This window comes from Dermacentor variabilis, chromosome 10, assembly GCF_050947875.1.
Source record: "Dermacentor variabilis isolate Ectoservices chromosome 10, ASM5094787v1, whole genome shotgun sequence".
Classification (NCBI taxonomy): domain Eukaryota; kingdom Metazoa; phylum Arthropoda; class Arachnida; order Ixodida; family Ixodidae; genus Dermacentor; species Dermacentor variabilis.
In genome coordinates this window covers 20750710-20771148 of record NC_134577.1, presented here as the reverse complement: position 1 = coordinate 20771148, position 20439 = coordinate 20750710, and the positions used below count along the sequence as shown (strand labels likewise).

Genomic DNA, 20439 nt, shown 5'->3' with positions numbered 1-20439 from the left:
TAACGACTGCGTAAAGCGTTCATGCGGAGAAGTGACGGAATTAATCCGCAGGGCCAACCCATAAAACTGCACGCAAGCTCATACTTATTCATTCGCTCACGCCCCTGGCCGACGCACTCTTGTTGTTGTAAAACAGTCAACGGAGACCAGAGATATTTATTTATTTATTTATTATTATTATCGCGTCGCTGATGATTTGTTCCACGGCGGCACCTTACTGTGAGCTTCGCGCCTTCGGTCAAGGTTAACGCGAGCAGCCTCGAATCGTGGTCCTCGTGTGTTCGATGCTCGCGTAATCCCGACGCCTCGCGTTCCCGTCCACCGAGTTCATCGATGTTCGCATAGCCCGCTCTCCTGCGTTTCGTCCTTGCTCTGTCGTTGTGTTCCACCCTGCGTTACAAGACACCGACGGTCAGTTTAGCCGCAGAGTTTCATACGAAGGAGTCTCTTTATCAGCGAAACAATTTGGAGTGTGCCGGCCCTCCCCCGAAGGCTGCACGCGAGACCTCGCTCAAGTTTCCGAGCGTGGCGGTACTGCGACGCGAACGCCGCGTGCCGAAGTTCGGCGGTGCCACGACGGTTCCGCAAAAACTGCATACGCTGCACATTGCGGCCGATCAGAAAAAACTAAGAACAAAAAAATGAGGACGTAACCCGGCGAACGTGCGCACACTCCCACCTACAGGGCGTCCTCCGCGCGGTCGTCCCAGCCAACCGTGACACTAAGGGCTGGGAATATAAAGAGATAACAAATTCGCGTCGCCAGAAGAGCTAGAGCGTGCAAACGAGGAAGGGACGCCCTATACAGCACGCGTTACAAGGACGCAAGTGCTCCTCGACTGTCTTCCCGCGTGCGCGCGTTGTTTGTCTCGTGGCATTTCGCTTCGGAACCCCAGCGCCGCCTGTACACCGGTGTGACGTCACAGATTTTTCTTTTTAAATCGTACTTAGGCCTCGTTGTGGCTTAAGTAAAGATTCTCGGAACTTGCTAAGCTCAGTGTTTGGCTACCTTAAAATACAATGCAGTCCGTCTACACCAATAAAAAAAAAAATAAGCTAAGCCCGAAAAGGCGCTGTCAAAATCTATGACGTCACAGTGAGCTGGTGCGCGAACTTCAATACGGCGTCGCCACCCGCCTTTTCTTTTCGCGTTCTTTCTGACCTTTCTTTTTTTTTTTTTACTTTTTTAGTGTTGCAGAAGGGTAATTTACTGACACAGCTACAATTGCTTTCCTCTTGAGATCCCTTTAAAGAGCAACTAAGGAGCAAAGTTAAACAAGTTTAGGCCGGCAAAGTATACTCATTTAAAACATAATTGCCGTGCATTTGGCAAGGACAAAAAAAAAAGAAAGGCCCAACGTCCCTCACTCGAATTTCGCGCCGGAGCCTCAGACGCCGGAACAGTAGACGGTGACATCACGGATTTCAAAGCATTGTCTCGTATTTTGTGCCGTGTTATAGCGCAGGGAAGATTTCTCGAAGCTTGCTGGGTTGTGTAACCTTTTTCTCTATAATTCGATGTAGTGGCAAATCAGTTCCGCGGAAGCACGCAAGGTATAGAGAAAGGTTCCCGAAAGAGAGTCAATCGTCATCCACGCAACTGTACACACTAAGCTAAAACGGAAACCCATACGGGTTTATCAGAAAGAAAGCGCGGCCGCTACGGAAAGGCGTTGGTCCCGGGTTCGATCCACCGAGCAAGACGAATTTTGAAGGAAACCCGCCTGGGTTTCCTTTGCAGCTTCGTGCTGCACAGGCGGGCGGATGACATTTTTTTTTCCTTCACAATACGGTGTAGTCATCTGAGCCGCCGTACCTTCGAAAGTAAAAAATAAATAAATAAATAAATAAAAATAAAAAGACTAACCTTGCTCAGTTGTTCATATACGCGTGCGTTACCCTTCATCTCTGACGGAAGGACAAGGAAGCCACAGGAAGACGTACCCGTTTCTAGAGTCATTGTAGCCACGTGCAGGGATACGCGCCTGTTCCGAGCAATCCGGAACATACTTCCGCGAGCGCGCTCCTGCAACCGGCAGCAGTCCCGGAAGAGAGAAAAACCGCACGGCGCGGCCTAGTCGTGAAGTCTAGAATCACTTCCTCACGATGACGTATACGATGCGTGTGACCTGCACACTGACCGTGTACGCACACGTCGCCCCATTCAGTCGGCCTCCTTAAGCCTTAGCCGAAGCCTTAGCCGCCGCCCTGTATTCACGGCATCGTTAGCCGCCCGGACGTGGACGCCGCGGGTCGTACGAGCGTTTTTTCTCTTCGATGAAGCCGGTTTTCGGGGCACATAGGTTGGGGCCGGCGATGGAGTTTGGCAAATCGTTCTCTGAACGCCTTGCCCGCTTCGGCGATCGTTAGAACGGCTCAGGTGCACGTGTAGACAGTCAGCGAATGACAACAGGAAAGTGGTTGGCCGTCGAAGGAGAATAACAGAAAGGAGGACGGCACCTGTGGTTCCCGATATAGCCTTTTCCAGGACCCCAAGTTCCTGACAGGGGGTCGCGTAACGTAGATATAGTACGGCCCGTTCTCCAGTGAACCCAATAAGGCGATTTCGAATAGATTCAGGGCAACAACTGGCTTGCAGCCAATCCGGAGGACCAGGTCATCGCCTTAGAAAGGGATATTCAACAATGACTATTCTCAGCGCCACCAATCGGGCAACTGAGAAGTCTGCAGAATATAACCAATTCGTGCCTTTCATGCTCGGATTACTAAAAGGCGTTCGCTGTGTTCTGCAGGCACGGCTCGTGTGCGAATGTCGTCCCAGGTGGGAGAGCCCCTTCAAGCGTTGCCGCGTTTTCTTCTCCCCTCCTAAGTGTGAACATGAACACTTGAATAAAGTATTCAATTAAATTCAGTAGAAGCGCCAGCAATTATGGCAGCGCTGCACAGTCAACGAGTGGAGAAAGCATTCGCGAATGTCACGGGCAATATCTTCAGAAATTACAATTAAAGTCAACAAAACTTCAATATTTGTTTAACTTTATCGGGGGAAAAATTGCCAATGTGACACGTTCCAGATCTAACCGTAAAGAATACTACGATCTGCGGACGTCCACGTCATATTCCAACTGTAGCGTGGTGGCGACAATCAGCTGTCCCCTTTAACGGTGGCCCATGCCGTACGTACGAGGCTCTGCCTCGTACGACGCACGACGGGTTTGTGCGACCATCTGTGACTATTAATGAAATTTCTGTAAGACCACACGCGTCAGCGAACTCGCCGCAATTTCCTTCTTTCCTTCCCTCCTCTCTCTCCCTGTGATTTTTGTTTTCCCCTACCCCCGGTGTAGGGTAGCCAACCGGACGTTATTCTGGTTAACCTCCCTGCCTTCTACTTTTCTCTTTCCTTCTCCCTGCCGGCACCCCGTCGCCAGTTAAACGCATCGACGACACGCGGACCACTACACCGAGACAGCGCCACAAAGGCAGGAAAATGGCCGGCCGCCAGTGACGAACAGGAGATAGCCGTTCGCAATCCAGAGCGTCCTCCCGGCTTCGTCGAGGTCCTCGCATTCACACGCACATATACCGGTACCTTACATATTCGCGACACCGCGGCGGCACCCTCGCCTACCTCGCAACGTGACTCAACTACGGCGATGCAGAAGCGGCACGAAAATGGCTGCCGCCCAGCGTGGTATAGGGGAAGGGTATCGTTGACCACGTGTGGGACCCTTCCCTGCCCGGCGGTACTTTGCTCGCCTGTCATATATATATATATATATATATATATATATATATATATATATATATATATATATATATATATATATATATATATGATGTCCGGTTCCCTGCGGCACCGGCAGCCGTCGCGTCCGCATGGGAGAGCGCTTGTTTCCGCGAAAAGGCAACCTGCCTGCCTGACTGCCCGCTTGAATACGCATCGCCGGTACTTAGCACTCGCGGTTCCTCCACAGAGCGGCTGCCTGGAAAGAGTAGGAGACCTAAAAAATATATATATATGTAGGCCAGCTTCGAAGGCGACGACCTCATCAGATAACGGTGTGCTGCTGCTGCTGCTGTTGTTGTTGCTGCTGCTGCTCTCGCCGTTACTCGCGAGGCGAGCTGCCAGTGGCGATGGTGGTCTACACGCGTATAGGAAACCCCCGAGACGGGCGGGCCTCAGCGGAGAACGACTGTTGGCTCGCCTTGAGAGACTCGCGGGTATGGCGGCGGCATGCGTGGGCGCATTTTGCCGCGCCATTTCCCTGTTCATTTAAACAATTTTAATTAGGGGCCCTCTCTGTCCTCTCGGCGGCATATTAATTGCGGACGCTTCCCAGCCCCTTCGTGGCCTGAGACACGCTAGAAAAAGAAAAGAAAAGAAAGAGTAACAGAAGAACGAGTATTTTACGGACGAGCGTAGGACCACACGACGAGCTAACAGCGCTCAGTAATGAGACCATTCTTTTAAATACCGAGGCACGACTGTCCTGGTCAGCGCGCGGCCTCGTTCGCAAGAGTATGTAGTGATTATGGGAGCAAAAGCTGGATTTGTAGCCCTGCCTCACTGTGTTCTGCTGACCAAAGTGGGTTGGAAGACATACGCCGGCCGGTGCGAGAGCTGGCAGGTATGCGTAATGTTCACGTTCGAAAATCACAAATGAAATATATCTTCGAGAACAGCGGGAGCAAATTGAGCGGCGGTGCAGTTTTCCCCTCGATTGCATACGTATAGATAGTTGCGCGATTAAGTCACATTGTGCAAAACTGAATCTGAAAATATAGCCCGCGAGACTGTCGACCAAAGCTCACAGAAAGCGTGGCTGCACAATCAGTCGCGAGGAGGAAACTACTGCAGTAGCAGGATAAACTGCACGAGCAACGAGAAATAAACGACTCGGAAAGAAGATGGAAGCGATGTATGCTAACGACACTATGCGAACGACCAGCAATGCGAAGTTGTTTTCACTAAAACACTCGGGTGCAGCATCGTCTCGTTTACGACAACGCACATGCGCAGCAGATATTTCGTTCGTTCGTTCGTTCGTTCGTTCGTTCGTTCGTTCGTTCGTTCGTTCGTTCGTTCGTCCGTCCGTCCGTCCGTTCGTTCGTTCGTTCGTTCGTTCGTTCGTTCGTTCGTTCGTTCGTTCGTTCGTTCGTTCGTTCGTTCGTTCGTTCGTTCGTTCGTTCGTTCGTTCGTTCGTTCGTTCGTTCGCCAGTTCGTTCGTTCGCCAGTTCGTTCGTTCGTTCGTTCGTTCGTTCGTTCGTTCGTTCGTTCGTTCGTTCGTTCGTTCGTTCGTTCGTTCGTTTTTAGCAAGGCCACGGCGCCTTGTACACGGCAGCGTCCATCTACTGAAATGAACCTGGACTGCTTGTGTACCGAAGACCTGTAATTACGTGAAAGGTTGATGCGGCTTTCGCAATCGATTGCGTAGCTGCAGTCGGAAACGCTTCTTCGTTCGCACGCCGCTCGCCCGCAACGACTCCTGCAGCGAAGCCATCACTGACACAATCTGTGCGATGCTGCTGACACAATTATCTTGACTCGTTTTAACGAAGAAGCGCGCATAACGAAGTGAGGCGTAGAAGAGCGCGACGGCTGCGCGGCCTTCTCAACAAAAGCGATAACTCAGTTCGAGCCTTTGAACAAGCATGACAGCTAGCTGTTCGTGCCGTGATCGCGACACAATCGTCCGTAGATGCAGCGAACGACGGAGTGAAACTCCTTTGTGAAAACCCAAGCTCTCCGGTTCTGTGTGTTTTTCCCACATTGTGCAAATCTGTCACTCATAGCGCTCTACTTTTTTTTTTTTCTGAGTAGTACAGATCTGAATGAGACCTCGTGAATAACTTAACCTGTGTGTGTATGTGTGTCGGTAGGTGGGTTTGGCGTTTGCGTGGCTCCGATCGTTCTTTATATACTGCATTTCTCAGCCGACACCTGCAGTGCCGCGCCGGCAACTCTCAATAGAGCATATCATTAAAGCCATTCTAACCGCGAAGGCACAGACACGCACATGTTTTCACGTCACTGTTTCGCTAGGGCGACGAATGATTCTTTTGTAATAAGCTCTTGAACATTGCTTCCAAACTGTCAGCGAAAGATGGAGTAAAAAAAAGGGGTGACGAAACTCTTGTCTGCTGAGTCGCTTGTTATAATACGACTACAAAATTTGCATATTTAGAAAAAACGTTTAGCAGTCCTCGTCTAGGAACTGCTGAAGTGAATAAAGCGAAGTTTATGCAAATGTCTACGCCGAGTGATTTTCTAAGGAACCTAAACGTACACTTCAGCTGCCATAAATATATGCGAAAAAATGGACAAAAACAAAAACGAAGGAACCTCGAAACGGCAGAGGCTGTCTATTGTCAAATGACGACAAACTTCCTCGTGTCGAAAGGGGGTAAAAAAGAAAGACATTACTGAAATGAAAATAAATTTAAGATATTTAGTCACAATGTAATAGCTGACGCCTACTACTTTTCTTGTAACAGTAATAATAATTTTTTAAAAGTTATTGTGAGAATTTCATTTCAAAATATTGCGTAGAAATATTGCACTGCAAAAAAATATTGTTTACGCGTGACGCTTTCACTGAAGATTACACGGTATGTTTTTCACGTATCGCCTCCCCCTCCCCCTCCACTTGGGCTCTGCAAGATATCTTTAAATGAAAAACAATAAAATTTTATTATGTTTAATATGCGAGAAACATCAGCGGCCAAATTGTGCCTCGATGACCGATATGCAAATGACAAAGGCTCTTTCGAGTAGCGCGCGACATGAGAGCGGGTTTCAATCGCGTCGCCTCTCTTGCGTAACGTTCGCTGCTTATTGTCTGCCGTCGCGGTCACGTGGAAGCGTGCAAATCAAGAGAATATGCCCTGCATTGTTGCACGCGGGCCTGCTCATCAATGCTTACGTGCCGAGTCGTCGTTATACATTGTACCCGCCGCGGTTGCTCAGTGGCTATGGTGTTGGGCTGCTGAGCACGAGGTCGCGGGATCGAATCCCGGCCACGGCGGCCGCATTTCGATGGGGGCGAAATGCGAAAACACCCGTGTGCTTAGATTTAGGTGCACGTTAAAGAACCCCAGGTGGTCAAAATTTCCGGAGTCCTCCACTACGGCGTGCCTCATAATCAGAAAGTGGTTTTGGCACGTAAAACCCCAAATATTATTATTATACATTGTACCAGTGAACACGTGACACATTTGTTTGTTTGCCTACTGCCCGATTCAGTTTAAAACATCAAAATGTTCGAAGTCCGCATCGCAATTCCGACATTCGTCCCCTGGTGTTTATAATCTATACACTCGGTAATCGGAGAAAATCCCTGGTGATAAATTTATAACCTAATGCTCGGCAATCGGACAAATTGTGTGCATAGCGAATGATTAGCACGCCCTAAGGTACCTAAGAAAATAAGAACCGTCTACAGTAAAACAGGTTGTAGGGCTGGCTAGTTGGTGCATAGGACTTCAATAGATGAAGCGCCAATAGTGACGGCACACAGGAATGAACACAGACAGGACAAGGCGCTTCCTGTCTGCGTTCCTTCCTGTGTGCCGTCGCTATTGGCGCTTCATCTATTGAAAGAACCGTCTAGCTAAAAAAAAAAAAAAAAAAAAGAACAAATCTGTCTAGACAAGCGTGTGTCTTTTTTTTTTTTTTTAACTAACCTTTGAAGCAAGCACTACGATGTTTCCTTGAAGAACGCATGTCCCTCGGAGACGGGCAAGGTGTGTGGTCGCGACCGATGTCGTCTGGACCGCGCCATCGTGCGTCCGTAGGGCTGCGTATACGGCTCCCAAAGTCAGCTCCCATTCAAGAAAGTCCGTGCGGCGGCGCAAAGTTTCACAACCGGCCAAAGTCGCAAACAAACAAACACACGCGCGCGCACAAACACGTGACTACGAAAACAGGTCAGATCGGAAGGCTGGCCGTGGCCTGGTCTCTCCCCCCTCACCTGCAAACTCCCGCGCATACTTGTTGATGCGGTTTTTTTTTGTTTTTTTTTTTTCGACAGGAGAACGTCGCCGTGCGGCTCCGCGGCGTTATTTCAAACTGCGTCCTTGGTCACTCTCGTTTCTCTGCTCACCATTCAATGGCCGCTTGCTCGATTGTTTCGGCTGTTTCGCTGGCCTACTTGGTTCTAAACGGCATTGGGCATCGCCTTGATATCGCCTTCCGAGCTCTGGAGTTTGCGAGTCATTAAGTCGATGCCGGTTGGTGCGCGTGGTTTTTAGGCTGTTATACCGAAGCTTACAGGCTGGTTATCTTCATATTGATTTATTTCGCTTTCCTTCTCTCTCTCTCTCTCTCTCTCTCCACAGCGGCACTGTTTTCATTTTCAATCGCTTCGACGATTGGGAAGATGCGCGTCTGACAGCCGCAATAAGTAGTGGTGACACAGCCAAGAAAAAAATAGAAACAAACTGTGCTGGTCTTGTGTGGGGGAAATAATTTCCAGAAGAGAACAGGTCTGACGTGCGTTCCGCGGGTAGCCCATATACGTAGGAAAATGTCCCGTTTGTTGTTCATGCACAGCCTTTTAGCACATAAACTAAACATTTCGCATCCCACAATACTTAAACAGCTGTCGTCTAGACGAACACACCACACAGGAGGAAGTCATTTACTGGAACCAATTTTTGCAAGAACTGAAACCTTAAAACACAGTTTTTTCCCGAGGTCCGTTTCCGACTGGAACTGTCTTCCGGGGGCCATGTTCAAGTCCCCTAATTTTCTTAAAGCTCTAGAAGAGCATTTGTTTGAGTGAATGAGTGCTGTATATGTGCGTATACGTGTATATATGTAAAAATATGTATGTGTATACATATTTTTCTGCTTGTTTATTAGCGGCAATCTCTTAAACGGCAGTTCTTCCTTTTTTTTTCTTTTTCCTCTTTACGTCACAGTGTATTTCCATGCCTTGTATAGCACCTCCTACATGGGCCATAACCGTTGGCCTGCAGTATTCTGAAATAAATAAATAAATAAATAAATAAATAAATAAATATATAATAACAGGCACAGCAAAGGTTGCCACAAAGGGTGCACGAAGTTTTGCGAACGCAGGCTCAGTTCCTGTGGCACTGTCAAGCAAGTGTAGCAGCCGGACGCTGCTGCAAGATCAAACTGGCTTTTGTTAGCCACTGTAGATGGACAAAGCTAACCCTATACTTTTCGGGCAGCCAGCGTTTCAGGTCAGCTGACGGTCAGCCGGGGTCAGGTTAGTAGCCAAATCAACGGCGCAAGTTCGCAGAAGCTGATCTCACGAATCTTGCGACGGGAAGACGTTGAAGGCTCATAAAAAAATCAGCCGGCTCTATAATTGCAAAAAAAAAATAAAGAAAAGTAAACAAGGAACCAGGAAAGGAGAGAGCTAGACGAAGAGTACAGCAAAGGGCACTGAATCATGCAATCATGCATGAAGATGCATGAAAATGCAATAACGCTCGTCTACCTTGCTTGATGTGCGCTGTATATTCGGAGCCTACATACGTCGTCTCTCGTGTCTCGCCGTGCAGTTGCTGAACACCATCAAATCCTGTAATCTTTCTTTTTTTTCATAATTTTACTGAGACCCAACCAATCGGCGAACCAGGAGGAGGCTCTATGGTGTAGAGCGCAGTTGTGGGAGGGAGTCGCTATCTGCCACCCACAGTGGTGGCGTATACAGTGGCTTTGGCGTTGCGCTGCTAGGCCCAAAGGAACGGGGTCGAATCCCGGCCGCATTTCCAAGGGGCCGAAATGAAAGAGCGGACCCGTATACGTGTGCATTGCACGGATGCACGGTGAAGAATCTCGTGCGGTCAAAATCAATCCGGAGTCCCCGCACTGCGGCGTGCCTCATGATCGTATCGTGATTTCGGCCCGTCTGAGAAAACTCGTCAGAATTTCATCATTATTATCGGACCATCTGTCAAATGTCAGTCGCTTTTTTTTCGTACACATTTCCGCCTCGACTCGTGCATCGCGAGGCGCGCCGTATATGCGTGACAACACTCATCGCAGGCGCGCAGTTAGGCGATGAGTTAACGGCTGGGCAGCTGTGTGCAGGCACACGTCATTCCTGGAACGAGCAAGCAAGATCGTTGGGAAACGAAGCATTGGAAGAGCGTGCCGTGAGTGCTGAACGCGCTTTTGACAACCTTGCAGACGCGGAGGGTGAGGGATCAAAAAAAGGATGAGGGAAGACAGACAGGTGAACCGTTTCGCCGAGAGGACTTTCTCTGTGCATTTTTTTTCTTTTTTTTTTTTCGAGCTTGCGAGTTTAATCGATAGATGCCGCAGGCATAGAGCGCCGCGTCGTTGCCGTTTGCGCCGACCTTTATCACCATCGCGTCGCATTAAATTTAGCTGTTTCGTGATGATCTTTAGTGCAACTACTGGAGCTTTTGGCGCTATTTTTAAATGAGGACGTTATCGTCTTCTATATCCCCGATATTGTTTGCTATATGACCTTTTATTGAACTGATATAGGAGGTCCGGTCTGCGGTTTCTAACGTTAGGACCTGATTCTACATATTCTCCGACTTGTAACTACTGTTGTATCCGCCCTAAAACAAATTGATTGATTGATTGATTGATTGATTGATTGATTGATTGATTGATTGATTGATTGATTGATTGATTGATTGATTGCTGCCGCTATGCGTGCATCCGTAAGAGGTTTTCGCATGAAAAAGAGGCAATCGTGTCCACTCGGCGTCCAAGCGATCCGCTTGTATGACTTTTCATAAATTGTGCCGATCGCATGTAGCCAACTGCATGCGGTAGTACGGACTCTTTCCTTTCTTTTCGTACATCGAATCTAGCCAGGCGTTACTTCAGACAGACATTTCCGTGTTATATAGTCACGCTCTCAGTAGCACATTGCAAATCCAACTATTAGGAATAGTCATTTCGCCCTTACGGAAATGCAGCCTTCGCGGCAGAGCGTGTAACCGACGACTTCGGGCTCAGAGCTACAACGCCACTCTACGTAACCACTGAACCAAAGCTACCGGTGCATCTAGTATTACGCGTTCAGACAATTCAAGGCCGTTCCTCCTAGTTCCTCCGTCAGGCGTGTTTTTTTTTTTTTTTTTCCTTCCCCAACGCGTATTTGCGCGACGTCGATTTGACAGATCAAGACATCGCAAGGCGCGCGGGTGCGCCAGCATTTCCGCGAATATGTGAGCGTAACCGCGTAATAAATTGGCACGGAGAAAGAATGCAAGAAAGGGGGCGATTAAGAAAAGAAATAAATAAAAGGCGGTTAGGCCACGCGTATTACGCGCTGATACTTCGGCTTTCTTTCAGTGCACGTTTCTTTTACACTAATTACGCAAGAGGTGGCGCCGCATTAAGCGGTCTGCGCACCGCGAGACCATTCACTTGTCCAGGTGACCTCGGCTGAAAGCTCGCCTAAGCGAGGGCTTCGCCGAGCGAAGCCTGTTATTGCTGGAACTGCGCCAAACGATTATTCGTCGGTAAAAGCGGCGGGCGGATTAAGCGGTCGCCGCAAGGAGGTAGTACGACTTCTCGCAGTATACGCTGCTGACTGCGCATCTCCGACGCGACATTATCTCGTTGACTGCGACAGCGCTCCGGAATTCAGAGCTGCAGCTCGCTGCGTCCGCAGATCCTTTTCGTTACACCGTCGCAGCCTACGGGCCTCGTCTTCCCCAATCGCATGGCCAACATAAACGGAACTTTTCGTGGTAACAGACGAAACGATAAGACGAGTGATACATACGGGAGTGCACGACACGACATCTGCCTCGAAGTGCGATCTGCGTTTTTCGTCTTAGCATTCAGTTGCTGTTGTTTTTCGTTACCACGAAGTCAATCCAATCGAATCTTGTCCATAGCCGCCGCGACGGGGTATCGAACTCACGCCCTTTCACGCCAATGTGCAGCGAGAAAGCCGGACGTGCGAACCTCCGAGATGTCGCGTAACTTTCGTCTAGGGGGCGATATGCGAAATCCGCGAGCCTGTCTCTCCGCGCATCTCCCTTGAACTATACACCAAGATGGCGGGCGTCGGGCTAGAATCGTAAAATAAAATGCCAGCGCACGCGGAGTTGGCGCTTTCGCGTCTCTGCCTCCTTCGGCTCCTTGCGTCGTCCAAGCGTTCGCAAGGCGTCTCTCAGATTTCGACAGTAACCGTGGTTATAGGGCGAGTTAGACGCGTGCGCTAAGACTTTCGCCTATCGTCCACTCCGAGATCGGTGGCGGCGTCTGTGCGTGTATCTCGGAGGCTGCAGCACGCACGTGACTGCAACGGACCGACGAACACCCTTAAACAAATGTACACCCTTTGGGGTATACATTTGCCACACAACAACAATCGTCATCTGTCTCGCTTGCGTCTACTCTCTTGAAAACCCTGCGATCGCTACTTTCCTGTCGAGAATGCTCTGTCATGCTGATAACGCTCATGCCGTTCGTGGCTTGTAAGTACCTGGCTCGCAGCGTTAAAGAAAGGAAATGCGGACGCGACAGATGACGATTACTGTTGTGCGGCAAGATACGACCCAAAGGGTGTAATTTTGCTGAAGAGTGAAGAGACGATATTGCTCCGCATCGCAAACAGGAAGTTGTCCTTGAGAAGGTGGCGGTTCCTGCTGCGATAACCAGCAGCTGTCGCAGTCATGGGCGCAGTCAGGTAGGTATAGGCACGTGTTACACCCCCTCCCCCCTCCCCCCTCCCCTTTCAGGCGACAAAAATTTCCAGGCTACGCCACTCGTCGCAGTGAACGAGTTCATGAGCTGGAGGAATCGCTAAGTCTACCGACTGAATTTTTAAGAACGAAAGAAAGAAAGAAAGAAAGAAAGAAAGAAAGAAAGAAAGAAAGAAAGAAAGAAAGAAAGAAAGAAAGAAAGAAAAGAAAGAAAGAAAGAAAGAAAGCGTTAACGGTTCTGGTGCACGAGCTATAGGGCGACCGTGCGGAAGCCGCGACCTCGGTACATCCGCCGTGTGGACCTGGGGAAGCACACAGCGCGCGGCAGCAACAGGAGCGTTTGAGTACCGCGGCCAGGATGGGCGCGCAGAAAAAGAAACAAAAAGAAGAACAAACAGACGAGGTAGAATCCTATCTGTCGCGACAATCGCGTGCATTAGCACACAATGAGCGGTGCACAGTCGACGAGGAGCCGTGCGGTGGAGCACGCCTCTCCGAGAGATTCCCTCCCCACTCCCGGATCTCCTCCGTCTCGTCGAAACCCTCTCTTTGAACGAGATTCCGCGTGTCATCCCGTTTGTGCCCACGTGCCGCTCTGTCTCGACACGAGGGACACACTTACATTCGTAAATGGCTCTTGCGCTGGAATTGTTCGTAAGAGAGAAATTCCGGCCAATCCTGATGCTGGACATATCGTCAGCGAAGGCGGCCGGCCAACGAAAAAGACCAATTACGAACGAAAAGCCTCGTAAATTCGACCCCTTATTGTTAGATTAGGGAGAGCACTGAAAATGGCGCGGAAGACCTTCACAAATGTTCATCCAGGCAGCTAATCCTCCATAGATGTTTTGCTATCAAATCTACACAATCTCTGGGAGCAAGCCTATGGACAGGTGGACTCACAGTTCTTGCCGACAACTGTCGATGCACTTCTTCAGACGACACATTTAGAAGTCCGTGGATCACAATTAGTTCAGAGGAAGTAGACCTGTTAACAATCTTACAGCGAAGTTCTTCAACGGAGTTCCACAACGCTCTCTTGTGAGGCGGTGGCGGCGGAGGCTCGCTGCAGAGTAGCATGTACGTGACGTCTTGGACGCAGCTTCTTACCGTGATGGTCCTCCAACATGGCGGCCATAGGATGATTGATTGAATCAATCTCGCAGACGATTTAGTCTCACACTTCACAGCGTTTAAATACAAGCCCTCTCAGCAATTGCGTATTTTGCTTTATAGCGCCTTGCAGCGGAAGCTTTGAAGACGTACACTGGAGGTTCGCAACTATGTTCGAGACTGGGTGGATTACTTGCCGACGCGGAAGGGCACGCGGCGTAGGAATGCGTTCATAATGCGAACTCGACATTGTCCGTGGCGCGTGAGCGCTAGCTTCGGCGGGGACATTATGGTCAACGCTAACTCGTTGTTTCGCCGTTTCGCAACTCTGACGTAACATTATACACCTACCTTCGCGCGCACAATCCGAGAAACAATGTAACAAGAACAAAAGCTCACCACATTTCGAACGAACCTCGCAAACCAGCCGGAATTACCCCCCGTCCTTTACCGCTGCAAGGGTGCGCACGTTCGCGTGCGGATAAACAACGCGGGCATTTTTCACGTTTTTTTCCCCAATTGTCCTCATCCGCGTTTTAAGCCAGAGCTGTGCTGTTCGGTGCAGTGTAGACAGCGAGCGAGTTTAGTTGCGTCAGTACTTGTTGATAATCTCGGTAGTTTACATTACCGAACCAGTAACTGTTTAACCACGTCCTGAACGTTTAAAGGACGCTTGTCTAACAGGCTCACTATGGTGCGCGCGGTCGTTCGAATCGGGCGCTACTTTGCGGCGCGCAGGGCAAGCCGTTCGCCATTGCTACAACCGCGCGGCGCTGATGAATCTGCGACGCGTGCTGCAGTTGTCATTCGAATTAGTTAATAGAATGTAGAACCGATATGTGCTGTAATTTCTTTCTTATCTGCTGCCGTCCCAAAGAAGCACGCGTCCAAGCAAGCAGACATCGGTACCGAATAATACGGCATAACGAACCATATACATGTATTTAGAACTGATCTATTCTTGACCACGGCCCATAACAGACGGCTAAGACAGAACGCGCAAGAAAAGGATAACGCGTTCGAGACGAAAATGGCACATGTCCAATAGCCAGTACCTGATGTAGTGAGTTCGCTGATGCCTTCTATCTGCGTGGTCGTCTGCTTTTACATTTCCCAAAAATAAAGATGTCTGAACACTAAACAAAGCTCTCTAGCGGAATTCCAGGAGAGTGTCGTCTGCTTACTGTTCTTCACAGTATAGCGAAGAGGCGTCTCCTCAGATGTCCCCGCCGCGGATGAACACATTGGGAGCACTACTCTTGGGAGCTCGTTCTCCCGATTGGTTGATTCGAAGTACATATTGACGGCGTTTCACCGGTTTTTGAGCAGTGATACAACGCATAGTGGCAGACTCTCGGATCGAGGGCGTGCTGCACGCAATTCCCAGCTCACCGTGCGCGGCTACAGCGTTCGCGTGGAAGCGCTGCATATACATCTATGCATAACATCGCCTTTTCGCCGACTCGCTCACGCGCGGCGCGCCCCAGCTTTTCAGTCTTCCGTGATTAAGTGCATAAGTTCGTGCCTGGGCTGCGGTCGTGCGTGATTGTTTGCGGGCCGCTGAATTGTTAGATCATTTGTCTGCGCACGAGGTAAAAGTAAGAGCCGGGGGGATGTGGCATGACAACGCAAACCGGGCATTCTGCGCAGTAAAAGGAACATCGTTCATGACAAAGACGACGCTGTCTCGCTATACTGCGAGTTGTCACTTTCGAAATAATAACAGAATCAGGCTGACAATGAAGACATTCCAGACCCACACAGTGTGACATTTTTGCATCGTTAAGGTAGGGTTGCTACCTTCACCTAGAAAAAAAAAAATACGGAGAGAGACAGAGAGAGAGAGAGAGAGAGAGAGACTGGGGAGGGGGCGTCAAAAGTACATACTGCATGAAAATTACAACGAAATAGAAGCAAACAATGTTGCGATATGTCGAATACAAACATTACATGGTTAAAGCTTTCGGAAATGCTTTATATAAAATTTGGTACGCTTTTAAAATATGCATGATGGTGTCGCAAACAATCTATTCATAAAGTATATCGATAACTTGTTAAAAACCGGAAAAACGTCTAGATGACAAAATGTGTGATGCTGCACCTTTGCCAAACCGCAGAGAAATATTCCATGCGCGCACTCTAGCAGTCAGTTCTGAACCTGTGCTTTTCCTATATTATATTTAAACGAAAGGATCGACGGTTCTGTCTCGCAACTTCGGATAACAAGGCGGTGGCAAGTTCAAGGAATTAGGAATGACTCCACTTGCGACGATACAGTTGTCTGCTACATGATTGAACGCCCCGCCCCGGCAGTGCATTTGCGATGCAGCTCATAACCGTGCCGATTTGATCAGAACAGAAAAACCGACAAATGTCGTGCGGGTATGGTGATAAAACCGACAGCCGGTACCGCGATGGAAAAATCGGCTGTGCCGTTAGAAAACCAGCCAGGTTGCAGCACTAGCTAAAGGTGGTGAAAAAGCTGTTCTTATTTCTGACCACCTGATGTCCACCGAAATATCTGACACCAGAGTTGATCAGCGATAGCTATTAAAGTTCATTTCATGCTGAATTCGTGTCGTCTGCCGCAGCTATCATCACGATTACTTGCCACGAAAAGTCGCTGAAAAAAAAAAAAAAAACCTCATTCGTCCCCATCAAACATTCGATCTTACGCCTGAAGTGTGAGGGCGTTAGCCATGGGACAGGCCAGGCACGCTTAAATGTACAAACATTTTTACTGTGTTCACCATATATTAGCTGCTATTATGCGCTCACTGCACTTACAATCAAAATATACACGGCAGCGAGTCATTTATTGGCACAGATGTGAAAGTTCTACAGTAAGCTTAATACTCGACACCTGCCCGTACACTTTCTTGTTTTAACTCTCTGACTGCCACGCAAAAAGCTCGCAAAGGATATAGGCATATAGTCAGCCTTAAGAAGCACCCTTCCCAGGGGAATACTGACAATTCCTTCCGCCCCCCAACCACCCCGTCCTCCCACAATGATCCGAGCTTGCCACAAACACGAATGTGTCGTATCCAGGCAGTAATGTCGTTGCTTCACTGATACACGCATCGGTGGGTGCACCAGGTCCGCATTTATCCAAAACGAGCCAGAGATCGCCACACTGCTGGATTGGCCGCGCCTCAAAAGTCGAAATAGAAAGGATGCCTCAGTCCGTGGACGACGAAAAATCTACGAAGGATTGACGCATTATGCATACGGCTGTGACATTGTCCCGAGAACCTTCCTTTACATGACGTCACGACAGTTGGCCATCAGCACCACTCACTTACGACAAGGCCATACGAAACAAACAACAATCTCGCGTGTCCATCTTTTGGAGTGCTACGTCACTTCGACGTCACGAGCGAGCGGCGGTGTAATGATTTATAACAGACACAGAGAAACCAGCACGAGACCGCGACGACTTTCGATTTTTGTTAATCGCGTGACATTACGTCATTTATTGCGAGAACTACGCTGCCCTCGCAAATAATATTTATGCGAAGATCCTGATGTCCCGCACCCTTCACGTCCAACAACATCATATCGTCGTACCGTATCGTACGAAAGCCTATATGATTCATTTCATCATACGGGACAGCTATTACATAGAGTATTTGTGGCGCACGGGCTTGTTCTATACGGGTACTTTGTAAATAATATGAACGCGCCAACCGTACCCGTTGCCCCGCTTTGATTTCACGGGCCGCCGGCCTCTTGAGATGACGTCACGCCACGTGACGCGGAAGCCCGGAAGTTATCTAGGTGTCGCTCGGCAAGCGCGGCAGGTTGTACCTGGAGCCATGAGTTTCTTACTAAAGTTACTAGGGCGAACTCGGGTGTTGCGATTGTGCATAACTTCGGTTGGAATTATTATTAGTATATGAACTTGTGCGATCTTCGTATCTGTGGCTGCGGACGTCCTTGTTGATTTATTTATGCTACGCTTTCGCTGCTTTTGTTAGCGAAAATTTCGAAGCAGTCCTATCTTGCGAAACACTAAAGGCGATAAGATGCTGCGAACAAGCGTAACCAAAGAGAGCTGTCGCATTTATAAAGCAATGGTTTGTCGAACATTATCAGCTTGCAAAGTCGCAAAGTCATCTGAAGCCAGTAGTACGAAGTTTAGGCAAAATCCATGTACGAGAGCGAATTAGAAAGTATTTGCCCCTATTTTTTATCAGCCAAAGTAAGGTACATACAGGTAATTATAAATATACGTACTATTCTACGTAATTTACACTATTTTTTCACACCGTTCCGACACCAGTTCAGACGTTTGTCCCATCGCAGCACCAAATTTGAGATGCCCCTGTAGTATAATTCGCCCGGCTGACTGTGGAACTACCGTCGGACTGCTGTATTGGCTTCATCGCTGTACGTGAATCGCTGTCCTGGCAGGAACTTCATCAGCGAACTGAAAACGTGGAAATCACTAGGGTCGATTACCGGACTGTATGTTGGGTGGGCCAGACTCTCCCAGTTGTCGTCAGTCAGCGACGCACGCGGCCTCCCCGAACGCTCATTGTCATGCAAGTCTTGGCAGCCTTTTGCGAACTCACAACACCACCACTTCACACTTCTCAAGGCGAGACACCTTTGCCCCTACGTGGGCTGCATTTCCCCGTGGATTTCGATGGATATTTGTCCCTTCCTCCATAGAAAACTAATCACACTTCGTTGCTCGTACGCCGTGGACGTGTGAAGTACAACCGCCATCTTCAACAATTGACAGCAGCGCCTTGCCGCGGAGCTACGGGCAGATAAGGCCGAGCCAGTCCAACAAAGGTCCACCGCTGGAAATAGGTATGTTGACTTCGCATTCGCAGCCTTATCTTGGCTTAAAAAAAAAATAGGGCCAAAGAATTTCTGATTCGCCCTCGTATACTAACAATCATTCTCGTGCTGACTGAACCGCCATGCTTGCAGTTCTATAGACACTGGCTCCAGAGGTCACTTTTTTAAATTCTTTCTTCCTTCCTTTTTTTTTTTTTTTTGGTAGGAAACTCCGTGGAGTGATTTCAATGACCAGAGCTAAGAAATGGGTGCTTTGTTTTTCTTTTTTCCCAACCATTGCCGTCTTGCTTGCAGTTTCCGCAGTGCGCGTCACAAGATCTCCTCGTGGAACTCCACGCAGCGTAATAACAAAGTAAGGAAGATAAAAAAAGGAGACCTTATAAAATTCCCGTATATACCGGAAGAGGCGCGAATGAAATATGGCCCACACCGTTCGCACCGAAGCGACGACTCATCCATCGCTTGCGGATGAGACAACAACGAGATTAGGATCGCGCAAGGGCGAGGTCGCCGCTGTTTTCTCAGATGCGCGGCTTGTGAAGAAAGGAATACGGGGAAACAAACGGTTTCGGCAGGTTGTCAATAAGGCTCGCGCGCGGACGAATACGTTGGACCAGCGGTGTCAGCGGCGACGAAAGGAAGGAGGAAGGCGCGCGGGTCGAAAGTGCGCAGATACGACCCAGCGGCACGATTTGCATGGACGTCCGCAACGGGGACGCCCGCCTGCCTGTGTACTTACACGGCCGATCGGTCTGTACTCGAGCGCTCATTCCTTCCCTCTACCGGACGCGGTGGTGAATCGAGAAACAATCGGCACTCTCCGGGGACCGAACAGGTGTCCGCATCGCCAATCGAACACGCGCCGTCTCACCCTCATTTGCATATGTGGTGCGAAGGTCGATATTTACATGCCGAAGGCCGCTTCCTTTTCTACGGTTCCCACTCTTCCTTTCTCCATCTCTTTCCTCCTCGATATTTTCTCCTTTTCTTTTCTCTCTCTCTCTCTCTTTTCTTCAACGCGGACCTATCTGTCTTTGTCAGCCACACTATTCTGTGTGCAGCTTCATGCGAAGATGACTCGGAGGAAATCCGGCGCTATTATCCGTTCGTACGGCCTCTAGCACGGCATTTAAATCTTACTCTATAGGGAGTGCTGCATGCACCCTTTGAGAGAGTCACGCAGCGCCCTGTGGTTCACTGCTTTGTGACCGAGGCTGGAACGCTCGAAAGGACCGCGCTTTCTTTGCACTTCCTCACCGTCGGCGAATACGAAAACACGAACAGGAACCCCAGATGCAAACATAACAACACCCCGGACGACACAGCAGGAGGAATATCCGATTATTGTTTCAAGGAAAAACAACGTGTCTCTTCATACGTGTAACTACGACAATGCGTCTTTTTCTTGTTTTCTGTTTACGCGTTCTTCTTAAATCATTTGCGACGCTTAGAAGAAGACGCCCGAGATGGCTGTTAATTGCGCGCACGTGTTTAGAGGCAGACGCGGAAGCCCAAGGTTATAGTAAGCAGAACGCAGAATAAACTGCCCAACGTGTGTATAGAGACGACGGCTTGTCTCGAGACTTTTCATTTATGGGCTTACTAAAACTCCGGCTGAAGCTATTTTGCTCAATCTGAATACGTACTCTAAGCAAGTAACATTACTTCTGTACTAATATATATATATATATATATATATATATATATATATATATATATATATATATATATATATATAAACGAGATGAAATGGGCTTAACCGAGGGGCCCGATTATTATTAGTCATATCGTAGGAACCCAACAAACACTGACACCAAGGACAACATAGGGGAAATTACTTGTGATTAATAAATGAAATAAAGAAACGATAAATTA

General features: G+C 48.8%; 1 protein-coding gene and 1 long non-coding RNA gene across 2 annotated transcripts in view; one reads left to right on the top strand and one right to left on the bottom strand.

Moving 5' to 3' along the window:
- The window catches only part of LOC142560100 (very long chain fatty acid elongase 7-like), a 95110-nt gene that overhangs the window by 5290 nt on the left and 69381 nt on the right, over window positions 1–20439 (top strand). The window lies entirely within an intron of this gene.
- Window positions 8857–20439, bottom strand: part of LOC142560105 (uncharacterized) — a 72661-nt gene continuing 61078 nt past the window's right edge. Inside the window, exon 3 of the long non-coding RNA XR_012823306.1 lies at window positions 8857–8947. This is a non-coding gene — a long non-coding RNA (uncharacterized LOC142560105). The remainder of the gene's footprint in view (window positions 8948–20439) is intronic.